Source organism: Procambarus clarkii, chromosome 32 (assembly GCF_040958095.1).
Source record: "Procambarus clarkii isolate CNS0578487 chromosome 32, FALCON_Pclarkii_2.0, whole genome shotgun sequence".
Classification (NCBI taxonomy): Eukaryota; Metazoa; Arthropoda; class Malacostraca; order Decapoda; family Cambaridae; genus Procambarus; species Procambarus clarkii.
The window spans coordinates 22915385-22930751 of NC_091181.1; positions in this window are offsets into that span (position 1 = coordinate 22915385).

A 15367-nucleotide genomic window follows, 5' to 3' on the forward strand; every position below is an offset into this window, starting at 1 on the left:
CCAAACATCCCAAATTTGACGCTTGAAAATATGCCAATTACTGAAAGAAGCGATGGGTCACATTTTGCCCATACCCCTCTGCAATTTGCAAAATATCCCAAACATCCCTAATTCGACCTTTGAGCCATATTTTGGAGCCAAATTCTAGCTTTCTGCGCGTATTCGCAGTTTGAAATTACGACTTTTTATACCGAAAATAAGCCAATTACTGAAAACGGCGATAGATCACATTTTGCCGAAACCCTCTCAGCAGTTTTCAAATTATCTCAAACATCCCAAATTCGACCCTTGTGCCATATTTTGTAACCAAATTCGGGCTCTCTGCACGTACTCGCCTTTTGAAATTACGTCTTTTTATACCGAAAATATGCCATTTACTGAGAGCGGCGATGGATCACATTTTGCCCAAACCCTCCTTGCAGTTTTCAAAATATAGCAAACATCCCAAATTCGACCCTTGAGTTATATTTTGGAGCCAAATTCTGGTTCTCTGCATGTATTCGCAGTTTGAAATTACGACTTTTATACCGAAAAAATGCCAATTACTGAAAGCGACGATGGATCACATTTTGCCCAAACCCTCCCTGCAGTTTTCAAAATATCCCAAACATCCCAAATTCAACGCTTGAGCCATATTTTGGAGCCAAATTCTGGCTCTCTGCTCGTATTCGCAGTTTGAAATTACGAATTTTTATACCGAAAATATGCCAATTACGGAGAGCGGCAATAGACCACATTTTGCCCAAACTCTACCTGCAGGTTTCAGGTAGGGTTTAGTTTAATTCATTAAATATACGATAAAAATGATGCAAACACATAATAGATAAGAAATTAACCTTAAATACCTCATTTTCAATCAACTCTTTGTTTCTCGTTAAAATACTGAGTAAGATATTGAAAAGGGGAGTTCTGTTTTTATTGCGACGTTTCAGCCGGGTTAGAGCGGTTTTTCGTATACATCTTCCATCGGTAATATAAACGGAAAATCAGGAACATTTTAATTAATTCTAATGAAAACACATTGATTTTTATCATTTGTATTGGAAACTACATTGTCATATCTCTTTTCTTGGATCTAAATAATACGAAACCTCGCTCTATGATTTGAAGTTAAAATCCTCAAATATGGTAAAATAGTGACTTTTTTCACGTTTTTTATGTAGTGTGATTTTACGTAAATATATTCGTTTTCACCAATATTTCGATACTACTTCATGTTTTCTCATGGTGAGTGATTTGGCCTTCATATCTCAGAATTTCGCAAATTTTGCATTTTTAAGCAAGTTTCTTGCATTTTGTTTTGTACTAAAAATCATCGAATTTAGCAATATTTTGACGTTCATCATCCCCTTTTCCTTTATGTGATTTAAACAAAATATCATGGAATTAGGCAATATTTTGCTGTTTTTTCACGTTTTTGTGAATTTTCCGTTTATTGATATTAATTCATTAAATATACGATAAAAATGATGAAAACACATAATTGATTAGATATAAAATTACCGATGGAAGATGTACACGTAAAACCGCTCTAATCCGGCTGAAACGTCGATATATGCAATAAAAATAACTTCTCCCCTTTTAAATATCTTACTCAGTATTTTAGTGAGAAACAAATAGTTGATTGAAAATGAAGTATTTAAAGTTAATTTGTGATCAATTATGTGTTTGCATCATTTTTGTCGTATATTTATTGAATTAATAACAATAAACGGAAAATTTCATATAAACGTTGAAAAACGGTAAAATCTTGCCAAATTCGATGATATTTTGTTTAAATCACATAAAGGAAAAGGAGATGATTAACGTGAAAATATTGCTAAATTCGATGATTTTTCGTTCGAAACAAAATGCAAGAAAACTTGCTTAAAATGCAATATTATGCGAAATTCTGAGATTTGAAGGCCAAATCACTTATCGTGATACTATTTGAAATAGTATCGAAATATTGGTAAAAACGAATATATTTACGTAATATCAAATTATATGAAAAACGTAAAAAAAGTCACTATTATTCCAAATTTGAGGATTTTAACTTCGAATCATAAAGCGGGGTTTCGTATTATTTAGATCCAAGAAAAGATATATGACAATGTTGTTTCGAATACAAATGATAAAAATCAATGTGTTTTCATTAGAATTAACTAAAATGTTCCTGATTTTCCGTTTATATTACCGATGGCAGATGTACACGTAAAACCGCTCTATTCCGGCTGAAAAATCGATATATGCAATAAAAACCGAACTTCTCCCCTTTTCAATATCCTACTCAGTATTTTAACGAGAAACAAATAGATGATTGAAAATGAAGTATTTAAGGTTATTATCTAATCAATTATGTGTTTGCGTCACTTTTGTTGTATATTTAATGAATTAATAACAATAAACTGAAAATTCACAAAAACGTGGAAAAACGGCAAAATATTGCCTAATTCGATGATATTTTGTTTATATCACATAAAGGAAAAGGGGGGGATGATAATCGTCAAAATATTACTAAATTCGATGATGTTTAGTACGAAACAAAATGGAAGAAAACTTGCTTAAAATGGAATATTATTCGAAATTTTGAGATTTGAAGGCTGAATCACATATCGTGATACTACATAAAATAGTATCGAAATATAGGTAAAAAAATAATATATTTACGTAATATCAAACTAAATGATAAACGTGAAAAAAGTCACTATTATACCAAGTTTGAGGATATTGACTTCGAATCATAGAGCGAGGTTTCCTATTATTTAGATCCAAGAAAAGACATGTGACAATGTTGTTTCCAATACAAATGATAAAAATCAATGTGTTTTCATTAGAATTAACTAAAATGTTCCTGATTTTCAGTTTATATTACCGATGGAAGATGTACACGAAAAACCGCTCTATTCCGGCTGAATAACCGATATATGCAATAAAAACCGAACTTCTCCCCTTTTCAATATCTTATTCAGTATTTTAAAGAGAAACAAATAGATGATTGAAAATAAAGTATTTAAGGTAATTATCTAATCAATTATGTGTGTGCATCATTTTTATTGTATATTTAATGAATTAATAACAATAAACTGAAAATTCAGAAAAACGTGGAAAAACGGCAAAATATTGCCTAATTCGATGATATTTTGATTAAATCACATAAAGGAAAAGTGGATGATAAACGTAAAAATATTTCTAAATTCGATGATTTTTAGTACGAAACATAATGCAAGAAAACTTGCTTAAAATGCTATATTATGCGAAATTCTGAGATATGAAGGCCAAATCACATATCGTGATACTACATGAAATAGTATCGAATTATTGGTAAAAATGAATATATTTACGTAATATCAAACTACGATGAAAAACGTGAAAAAAATCACTATTATACCAAATTTGAGGATTTTAACTTCGAATAATGAGGCGAGGTTTCGTATTATTTAGATCCAAGAAAAGACATATGACAATGTTGTTTCCAATACAAATGATAAAAATCAATGTGTTTTCATTAGAATTAACTAAAATGTTCCTGATTTTCCGTTTATATTACCGATGGAAGATGTACACGTAAAACCGCTCTAATCCGGGTGAAACGTATATATATGTAATGAAAACAGAACTTCTCCCCTTTTCAATATCTTTCTCAGTATTTTAATGAGAAACAAATAGTTGATTGAAAATGAAGTATTTAAGGTTAATTTCTAATCAATTATGTGTTTGCATCATTTTTATGGTATATTTAATGAATTAATAACAATAAACGGAAAATTCACCAAAACGTTGAAAAACTGCAAAATATTGACTAATTCGATGATATTTTGTTTATATCACATAAAGGAAAAGGGGGGGATGATAATCGTCAAAATATTGCTAAATTCGATGATTTTCAGTACGAAACAAAATGCAAGAAAACTTGCTTAAAATGCAAGATTATGCGAAATTCTGAAATATGAAGGCCAAATCACATATCGTGATACTACATGAAATAGTATCGAAATATTGGTAAAACGAATATATTTACGTAATATCAAACTACATGAAAAACGTGAAAAAAATCACTATTATACCAAATATGAGGATTTTAACTTCGAATCATGAGGCGAGGTTTCGTATTTTTTAGATCCAAGAAAAGACATGACAATATTGTTTCCAATACAAATGATAAAAATCAGTGTGTTTTCATTAGAATTAACTAAAATGTTCCTGATTTTCAGTTTATATTACCGATGGAAGATGTACACGTAAAACTGCTCTATTCTGGCTGAAAAGTCGATATATGCAATAAAAACCGAACTTCTCCCCTCTTCAATATCTTACTCAGTATTTTAACGAGAAACAAATAGATGATTGAAAATAAAGTATTTAAGGGTATTATCTAATCAATTATGTGTTTGCATCATTTTTATTGTATATTTAATGAATTAATACTAATAAACTGAAAATTCACAAAAACGTGGAAAAACGCAAAAAGATGCCATATTCGTTGATATTTTGTTTAAATCACATAAAGGAAATGGGGATTATAAACGTCAAAATATTGCAAAATTCGATGATTTTTAGTACAAAACAAAATGCAAGAAACTTGTTAAATATTCATTTTTATTGTATATATAATGAATTAATACTAATAAACTAAAAATTCACAAAAACGTTGAAAAACGCAAAATATTGCCTAATTCGATGATTTTTTGTTTAAATCACAAAGGAAGTGGGGATGATAAACGTCAAATTATTGCAAAATTCGATGATTTTTTGTACAAAACAAATTGCAAGAAACTTTATAAAATGCAAAATTTGCGAAATTCTGAGATATGAAGGCCAAATCACATATCGTGAGAAAACATGAAGTATCGAATAATTGGTAAAAACGAATATATTTACGTAAAATCATACTACATAAAAAACGAGAAAAAAGTCACTATTTTACCATATTTGAGGATTTTAACTTCAAATCATAGAGCGAGGTTTCGTATTATTTAGATCCAAAAAAAAGACATGACAATGTTGTTTCCAATACAAATGATAAAAATCAATGTGTTTTCATTAGAATTAACTAAAATGTTCCTGATTTCCCGTTTATATTACCGATGGAAGATGTACACGTAAAACCGCTCTAATCCGGCTGAAACGTCCATATATGCAATAAAAACAGAACTTCTCCCCTTTTAAATATCTTACTCGGTATTTTAACGAGAAACAAATAGTTGATTGAAAATTAAGTATTTAAGGTTAATTTCGAATCAATTATGTGTTTGCATCATTTTTATCTTATATTTAATGAATTATTAACAATAAACGGAAAATTCACAAAAACGTGGCAAAACGGTAAAATCTTGCTTATATCGATGATACTTTGTTTAAATCACATAAATGAAAAGGGGATGATAAACGTGAAAATATTGCTATATTCGATGATTTTTCGTACGAAACAAAATGCAAGAAAACTTGCTTAAAATGCAATATTATGCGAAATTCTTAGATTTGAAGGCCAAATCACATATCGTGATACTATATGAAATAGTATTGAAATATTGGTAAAAATGAATATATTTACGTAATATCAAACTACATGAAAAACGTGACAAAAGTCACTATTATACCAAATATGAGGATTTTAACTTCGAATCATGAGGCGAGGTTTCGTATTATATAGATCCAAGAAAAGACATATGACAATGTTGTTTCCAATACAAATGATAAAAATCAATGTGTTTTCATTAAATTAACTAAAATGTTCCTGATTTTCAGTTTATATTACCGATGGAAGATGTACACGTATAACCACTCTATTCCGGCTGAAAAGTCGATATATGCAATAAAAACCGAACTTCTCCCCTTTTCAATATCTTACTCAGTACTTTAACGACAAACAAATAGATGATTGAAAATAAAGTATTTAAGGTTATTATCTAATCAATTATGTATTTGCATCATTTTTATTGTATATTTAATGAATTAATACTAAAAAACTGAAAATTCACAAAAACGTGGAAAAACGACAAATAATGCCATATTCGATGATATTTTGTTTAAATCACATAAAGGAAATGGGGATGATAAACGTCAAAATATTGCAAAATTCGATGATTTTTAGTACAAAACAAAATGCAAGAAACTTGATATAAATTCAAAATTTGCGAAATTCTGAGATATGAAGGCCAAATCACATATCGTGGGAAAACATGAAGTAGTATCGAATAATTGGTAGAAACGAATGTATTTACGTAAAATCACACTAAATAAAAAACGTGAAAAAAGTCACTATTTTACCATATTTGAGGACTTTAACTTCAAATCATAGAGCGAGGTTTCGTATTATTTAGATCCAAAAAAAGACATATGTCAATGTTGTTTCCAATACAAATGATAAAAATCAATGTGTTTTCATTAGAATTAACTAAAATGTTCCTGATTTTCCGTTTATATTACCGATGGAAGATGTACACGTAAAACCGCTCTAATCTGGCTGAAACGTCGATATATGCAATAAAAACAGAACTTCTCCCATTTCAATATCTTACTCAGTATTTTAACAAGAAACAAATAGTTGACTGAAAATGAAGTATTTAAGGTTAATTTCTAATCAATTATGTGTTTGCATCATTTTATTTATTTTCTCTGGAGCATTAGCATCCCTCTCTTGATCCTCTGCATCACTCTCTTGAGCCTCTGCATCATTCTCTTGAGCCTCTGCATCCCTCTCTTAAGCCTCTACATCATTCTCTTCAGCCTATGCATCAATCTCTTGAGCCTCTGAATCACACTCTTAAGGCTCTGCATCTCTCTCTTCACCCTCTGCATCCCTCTCTGGAGCCTCAGCATCCCTCTCTTGAGCCTCTGCAGCACTCTCTTGAGCCTCTTCATCATTCTCTTGAGCCTCACCATCACTCTCTTGAGCCTCTGCATCCCTCTCTTAAGCGTCTGCATCACTCTCTTGAGCCTCTGCATCCCACTCTTAAACTCCTGTATCCCTCTCATGAGCCTCTGCATCCCTCTCTTGAGCCTTTGCATCACTCTCTTAAGCCTCTGCATCCCTCTCTTTAGCCTCTGCATCCCTCTCTTTAGCCTCTGCATCCCTCTCTTAAGCCTCTGCATCCCTCTCTTGAGCCATTGCATCACTCTCTTAAGCCTCTGCATCCCTCTCTGGAGCCTCTGCATTACTCTCAAGAGCCTCTGCGTCCCTCTCTTGTGCCTCTGCATCCCTCTCTTAAGCGTCTGCATCACTCTCTTGAGCCTCTGCATCCCACTCTTAAACTCCTGTATCCCTCTCATGAGCCTCTGCATCCCTCTCTTGAGCCTTTGCATCACTCTCCTAAGCCTCTGCATCCCTCTCTTTAGCCTCTGCATCCCTCTCTTTAGCCTCTGCATCCCTCTCTTTAGCCTCTGCATCCCTCTCTTAAGCGTCTGCATCACTCTCTTGAGCCTCTGCATCCCACTCTTAAACTCCTGTATCCCTCTCATGAGCCTCTGCATCCCTCTCTTGAGCCATTGCATCACTCTCTTAAGCCTCTGCATCCCTCTCTGGAGCTTCTGCATTACTCTCAAGAGCCTCTGCGTCCCTCTCTTGTGCCTCTGCATCCCTCACTTTAGCCTCTGCATCCCACTCATGAGCCTCTTCATCCGTCTTTTAAGCCTCTGCATCACTCTCTTACGCCTCTGCATCACTCTCGTAGGCCTCTGAATCACTCTCTTGAGCCTCTGCATCACTCTCGTAAGCCTCTGAATCACTCTCTTGAGCCTCTGCATCTCTCTCTTGAGCTCCTGCATCCATCTCTTGAGCCTCTGCATCCCTCTCATGAGCCTCTGCATCCCTCTCTTGAGCCTCTGCATCCCTCTCTTAAGGCTCTGCATCCCTCTCTTGAGCCTTTGCATCACTCTCTTAAGCCTCTGCATCCCTCTCTGGAGCCTCTGCATCACTCCCAAGAGCCTCTGCGTCCCTCTCTTGTGCCTCTGCATCCCTCACTTGAGCCTCTGCATCCCTCTCATGAGCCTCTGCATCCGTCTCTTAAGCCTCTGCATCACTCTCTTGAGCCTCTGCATCCCTCTCATGAGCCTCTGCATCCCACTCGTGAGCCTTTGCATCACTCTCTTGAGCCTCTGCATCATTCTCCTAACCCTCTGCATCACTCTCATGAGCCTCTGCATAACACTCTTAAGCCTATGCATCCCTCTCTTGAGCCTCTGCATCACTCTCATGAGCCTCTGTATCCCTCTTTTGAGCCTCTGCAACACTCTAGTAAGCCTCTGCGACACTCTCTTAAGCCTCTGATTCCCTCTCTTTATCGTCTGCATCACTCTCTTAAGCCTCTGCATCACTCTCTTCAGCCTCTGCTTCACTCTCTTAAGCCTCTGCATCACTCCCTTGAGCCTCTGCATCATTCTCTTGAGCCTCTGCATCATTCTCTTAAGCCTCTACATCATTCTCTTGAGCCTCTGCATAACTCTCTTGAGCTTCTGAGTCACTCTCTTAAGCCTCTGCATCACTCTTTTGAGCCTCTGCGTCACTCTCTTAAGCCTCTGCATCTCTCACTTCAGCCTCTGCATCACACTCTGGAGCCTCTGCATCCCTCTCTGGAGCCTCAGCACCCCTTTCCTGAGCCTCAGCAGCACTCTCTTGAGCCTGTTCATCATTTTCTTGTGCCTCTGCATCCCTCTCCTAAGGCTCTGCTTCACTCACTTGAGCCCCTGCATCCCTCTCTTGAGCCTCTGCATCCCTCCCTTAAGCCTCTGCATCACTCTCTTAAGTCTCTGCATCCCTCTCTTGAGCCTCTGCATCACTCTCTTGAGCCTCTGCATCCCTCTCTTGAGCCTCTGCATCCCTCCCTTAAGCCTCTGCATCACTCTCTTAAGTCTCTGCATCCCTCTCTTGAGCCTCTGCATCACTCTCTTGAGCTTCTGCATTACTCTCTTGACCCTCTACATCCTTCTCTTGAGCCTCAGCATCCCTCTCTTAAGCATCTGCATCACTCTCTTGAGCCTATGCATCACTCTCTTGAGCCTCTGCATCACACTCTTGAGCCTCTGCATCCCTCTCTTGAGCCTCTGCATCACTCTCAAGAGCCTCTGCATTCCTCTCTTGTGCCTCTGCATCCCCTCACTTGAGCCTCTGCTTCCCTCTCTTGAGCCTCTGCATCCCTCTCTTGAGACTCTGCATCACTCTCTTGAGCCTATGCATCACTCTCTTCAGCCTCTGCATCACTCTCTTAAGCCTCTGCATCACTCTTTTGATCATCTGCATCACTCTCGTAAGCCTATGCATCACTCTCTTGAGCCTCTGCAGAACTCTCTTGAGCCTCTTCATCTCTCTCTTGAGCCTCTGCATCCCTCTCTTGAGCCTCTGCATCCGTCTCTTAAGCCTCGGCATCACTCTCTTAAGCCTCTGCATCACTCTCGTAAGCCTCTGAATCACTCTCTTGAGCCTCTGCATCACTCTCTTCAGCCTCTGAATCCCTCGCTTGAGGCCTCTGCATCACTCTCTCGGGCCTCTGCATCACGCTCATACTCCTCTGCATCACTCTCTTGAGCCTCTGCATCACTCTCTTGAGCCTCTGCATCACTCTCTAGACCATCTGCATCACTCTCTTTATCCTATGCATCACTCTCTTGAGCCTCTGCATCACTCTCCTCAGCCTCTGCATCACTCTCTTGAACCTCTGCATCACTCTCTTGAGCCTCTACATCACTCTCTTGAACCTCTGCATCACTCTCTTAAGCCTCTGCATCCCTCTTTTGATCGTCTGCATCACTCCCTTGAGCCTCTGCATCATTCTCCTGAGCCTCTGCATCCCTCTCTTAAGCCTCTACATCATTCTCTTGAGCCTCTGCATAACTCTCTTCAGCCTCTGCATGAATCTCTGGAGCCTCTGCATCCCTCTCTGGAGCCTCAGCATCCTTCTCTTGAGCCTCTACAGCACTCTCATTAGCCTCTTCATCATTCTCTTGAGCCTCAGCATCCCTCTCCTAACCCTCTGCATCACTCTCTTGAGCCTCTGCATCCCTCTCCTAGCCCTCTGCATCACTCTCTTGAGACTCTGCATCCCTCTCTTAAGCCTCTGCATCACTCTCTTGAGCCTCTGCATCCCTCTCTTGAACTCCTGCATCCCTCTCATGAGCCTCTGCATCCCGCTCTTGAGCCTCTGGATCACTCCCACGAGCCTCTGCATCCCTCGCTTGTGCCTCTGCATCCCCTCTCTTGAGCCTTTGCATCCCTCTCTTGAGCCTCTGCATCCCTCTCTTAAGCCTCTGCATCACTCTCTTAAGCCTCTGCATCACTCTCTTGAGCCTCTGCATCATTCTCCTAACCCTCTGCATCACTCTCATGAGCCTCTGCATAACTCTCTTGAGCCTCTGCATCACTCTCATGAGCCTCTGTATCCCTCTCTTGAGTCTCTGCAACACTCTAGTAAGCCTCTGCATCACTCTCTTAAGCCTCTGATTCCCTCTCTTTGTCGTCTGCATCACTCTCTTAAGCCTCTGCATCACTCTCTTCAGCCTCTGCTTCACTCTCTTAAGCCTCTGTATCACTCCCTTGAGCCTCTGCATCATTCTCTTGAGCCTCTGCATCCCTCTCTTAAGCCTCTACATCATTCTCTTGAGCCTCTGCATAACTCTCTTGAGCTTCTGAGTCACTCTCTTAAGCCTCTGCATCACTCTCTTGAGCCTCTACATCCCTCTCTGGAGCCGCTGCATCCCTCTCTGGAGCCTCAGCATCACTCTCTTGAGCCTCTACAGCACTCCCTTTAGCCTCTTCATCATTCTCTTGAGCCTCTGCATCCCTCACTTGAGCCTTTGCATCACTATCTTAAGCCTATGCATCCCTCTCTTGAGCCTTTGCATCACTCTCAAGAGCCTCTGCATTCCTCTCATGTGCCTCTGCATCCCCTCACTTGAGCCTCTGCTTCCCTCTCTTGAGCCTCTGCATCACTCTCTTGAGCCTCTGCATCCCTCTCTTGAGCCTCTGCATCCCTCTCTTAAGCCTCTGCATCACTCTCTTAAGTCTCTGCATCCCTCTCTTGAGCCTCTGCATCACTCTCTTGAGCCTCTGCATTACTCTCTTGGGCCTCTACATCCTTCTCTTGAGCCTCTGCATCCCTCTCTTAAGCATCTGCATCACTCTCTTGAGCCTATGCATCACTCTCATGGCCCTCTGCATCCCTCTCCTAAGCCTACGCAACACTCTCTTCAGCCTCTGCATCACTCTCTTAAGCCTCTGCATCCCTCTCTTGATCATCTGCATCACTCTCGTAAGCCTATGCACCACTCTCTTGAGCCTCTGCAGAACTCTCTTGAGCCTTTGCTTCACTCTCTTTAGCCTCTGCATCCCTCTATTGAGCCTCTGCATCTTTCTCATGTGCCTCTGCATCCCTCACTTGAGCCTCTGCATCCCTCTCTTGAGCCTCTGCATCTCTCTCTTGAGCCTCTGCATCCCTCTCTTGAGCCTCTGCATCCGTCTCTTAAGCCTCTGCATCACTCTCTTAAACCTCTGCATCACTCTCGTAAGCCTCTGAATCACTCTCTTGAGCCTCTGCATCACTCTCTTAAGCCTCTGAATCCCTCGCTTGAGGCCTCTGCATCACTCTCTCGAGCTTTTGCATCACGCTCATACTCCTCTGCATTACTCTCTCGAGCTTTTGCATCACGCTCATACTCCTCTGCATCACTCTCCTGAGCCTCTGCATCACTCTCTTGAGCCTCTGCATCACTCTCTAGACCCTCTGCATCACTCTCTTGAGCCTCTGCATCACTCTCTTGAGCCTCTGCATCACTCTCCTGAGCGTCTGCATCACTCTCCTGAGCCTCTGCATCACTCTCTTGTGCCTCTACATCACACTCTTGAACCTCTGCATCACTCTCTTAAGCCTCTGCATCCCTCTGTTGATCGTCTGCATCACTCCCTTGAGCCTCTGCATCATTCTCCTGAGCCTCTGCATCCCTCTCTTAAGCCTCAACATCATTCTCTTGAGCCTTTGCATAACTCTCTTGAGCTTCTGAGTCAATCTCTCAAGCCTCTGCATCACTCTCTTGAGCCTCTACATCACTCTCTTCAGCCTCTGTATAACACTCTGGAAACTCTGCATCCCTCTCTGGAACCTCAGCATCCCTCTCTTGAGCCTCTACAGCACTCTCTTTAGCCTCTTCATCATTTTCTTGAGCCTCTGCATTCGTCTCTTATGCCTCTGCATTACTCTCTTAAGCCTCTGCATCCCTCTCTTAAGCCTCTGCATCACTCTCTTGATCCTCTGCATCCCTCTCTTGAACTCCTGCATCCCTCTCATGAGCCTCTGCATCCCTCTCGTGAGCCTTTGCATCACTCTCCCAAGCCTATGCATCCCGCTCTTGAGCCTCTGCATCACTCTGACGAGTCTCTGCATCCCTCTCTTGTGCCTCTGCATCCCCTCTCTTGAGACTCTGCATCCCTTTCTTGACCCTCTGCAACCCTCTCTTAAGCCTCTGCATCACTCTCTTGAGCCTCTGCATCATTCTCCTAACCCTCTGCATCACTCTCATGAGCCTCTGCATAACACTCTTAAGCCTATGCATCCCTCTCTTGAGCCTCTGCATCACTCTCATGAGCCTCTGTATCCCTCTTTTGAGCCTCTGCAACACTCTAGTAAGCCTCTGCGACACTCTCTTAAGCCTCTGATTCCCTCTCTTTATCGTCTGCATCACTCTCTTAAGCATCTGCATCACTCTCTTCAGCCGAGAAATGAAGGAACGATGGACGCCAGGAGCGACCGTGAGAACGGTGAATAAATATGTCCAAAAGTTCAAAGAACGTCTCACTAGAGCGAAGGGACTGGCTAGGAAACTCCTGAAGAAGGCGCAACGTAAGATGTCGGAGTGGTGCGACAGGAGAGCTGCGCAGAGGGATTTTCAGGCCGGATCACAAGTAATGGTTGTGCTGCCAGGTAAAGGTAGAGTGACCAAGTCGCGGTTCAAGAGACCATATCGAGTGCTGCGACGGTTGGGTCCAGTGTCGTACGAGATTGGGAAGCCGGATGGACTCCGAAAGAAACAGGTGTGTCACGCAGGCCGCCTGAGACCTTTCTTCACTGTGGAAGGTAGAGCCGCCAAGCAGGACGTAACGAATACCCGAGAAACCCAGCGGAAGACGGGTCTGAGTGTACCGAGGGACCGAGAACTCCCGGAGGAGGAAAGTAAGTGGTCCAGGGCGGACGGCACCAGTCTCACCCGCACTGAGAGTCTGACAAGGATCAAGGTCAAGCACATCAAGGGGAAGGACGACGTAGTGGCGGACGCCCTATCCCGCATACACTAACGAGACATGACTCTTATTTTAAGGGGAGGGGTATGTGACGGAGTTCCCCCCCTTATAATTCTCCCACGCCTGCAGTAAGAGTCATGTCTACTTTTCCCAAGCGTTCTCTACGTTGCAGGCTACAATTTGATATATGGGAGAGAGTGAAGTGTTCTCGGAGAGCCGAGAAATTTGTGAAATAGTAATATTTTGGCCTGTGGTTTAGGCCCTTTAGGGAGCCAAGATGGCGCTTACCTCTCTGATCTCCCGCCAAAACCGTGTGACGTCAGTGGCACCGGATTGGTCACCGACAGCAGTGTGGCACCGGGAGCCAATGAAAACCTCCCATAGTAAAAGTGACGTCACGAAGGAAGGGGGTCCGGCCAGCGCGCCGGGCTGGCGCCAGCAGTCAGACACGACACGTCATAGAGGTCGGACGTGCGACGAGTGGTCCTGTCTGTCGGACAGCTGTTTCCCACTACCGTGGATTAACGCGTCACCTGAAGTCCGCCAGTACTCTGAGAAGTCTTCCCTAGTTCATGTGTTGAACCAGAAGAGGGAATTGACGGTTATTTGAGCAACAAGTGCTCCAGTCAGGTACTGTGCCAGTAGCAGTGAAGCCGTGCAGTGACGTGTATTGACGTCTGTGGCAATTCACCAGTTTGTGACAGCGTAGTGGCTGACAGAGCCACTGGGTAGCTGAGGAAGAGAGGACTATTTGGGGAAACCGAACGACTGTAGCTGAGACGTAGGCGACAGCCGTTGCTGGGAGAAGACGACGGCCAGGAGACCGACTCCAACCTTCAAGAAGTCAAGGAGGAGGACGGACCTGCAGTGAGGAGGCACGGAGACGACGCGCTAAACGGTGGGACGACGAGAGGCTCTGGTAGGACACGACGACGTGTAGTGTGGGGGCGTTCCCGACACGAGGACCAGGAGCTACATCTCGACTCTCATCGGAGGATAGGGTGAAGTAGGTGGTTCTAGTTCCCTCCCCATTCCCCTTTAGTTAGCTATATTATTTGGCTATATTATCTAGCCTGAAGATTTTATATGTCGTGAGCAAGTCTCACCTATGTCACGGTAAAGCACCAGTGTGCTAGACAGTACTATCAAGAGTACTTGTAATATTCATGTTGATTATTGGTGTGTACAGGCACCAGGAACCAGTGATAAATTTACTGTGTTGTGTATATCTTTCTATAGATTTTGATATGAACATATAGTGGTAAAATATATATAAGATTATGCCAGTATTTGGAGGTTAGGCTATGTGCCCAGAAACTATTTATTTTCCATGTATTGATGATTGATTTATAAACCATATATATGTCTATGTTCATTCAGTGAATAATCATTTGTGAGTACAGTGAATTATTGCGTTATCGCCAACGAGAGAAAGTACTGAAAACTCCAGTGTTAATAGTTCATAATATATTGTTGAGTGAAGAACAATGTGAAGCCATTACAGTGAATCATTATAGCATTGATTGTAGAAAAGACTGTTTGAGCCTGAGTACAGTGTAACTGAGTAATCCGGTTTATTTAGCCAATATCGAGTGTGCGAGTTTCTAGTAATATTGGAGAATTTAACGAAACAGCGAATCTAGAAAACAAGCAAAGTTCGCGCGGAGAGGCCACGCGATCAGCTGGTTTTTGACACTTGATGAGGGGGGGGAGATGTTGCCCCCTGATGATCGCATAATATCCGTGGGAATTACCTGCCGCGTCAGGATCAGTTGATTTATTTGTTATTGTTTGGCCTTGTGACATCTTTCATACATTTTAAGTAAAATACAAAACTCTCTTTGTGTTTTTATCATCCCCTCCATTGATCTTGTGGCTATACTATACCTGTAAGCATAGAGTGATAACAATAAGTACCTGCCTGATTCCTGATCTTTGAGTGTGACCTTGCCAAGGCTACCACTGAATACACCAGTCCACTGAGGGTGTTACTGGCCACCTTAAACACCAGTTGGCGATCTTGTGTTTAAACGTAGAGCCCTATTGTTGGGGAGGGCACACGACAGTCGAGGTGAACGAGTCGTGTTCTCACTCTTTCTTAATAAGAGGCCGTTAAGATTGACTGGGAGACTCTCCTGGCGTGCAGTGGCGCCGTGAGGATCG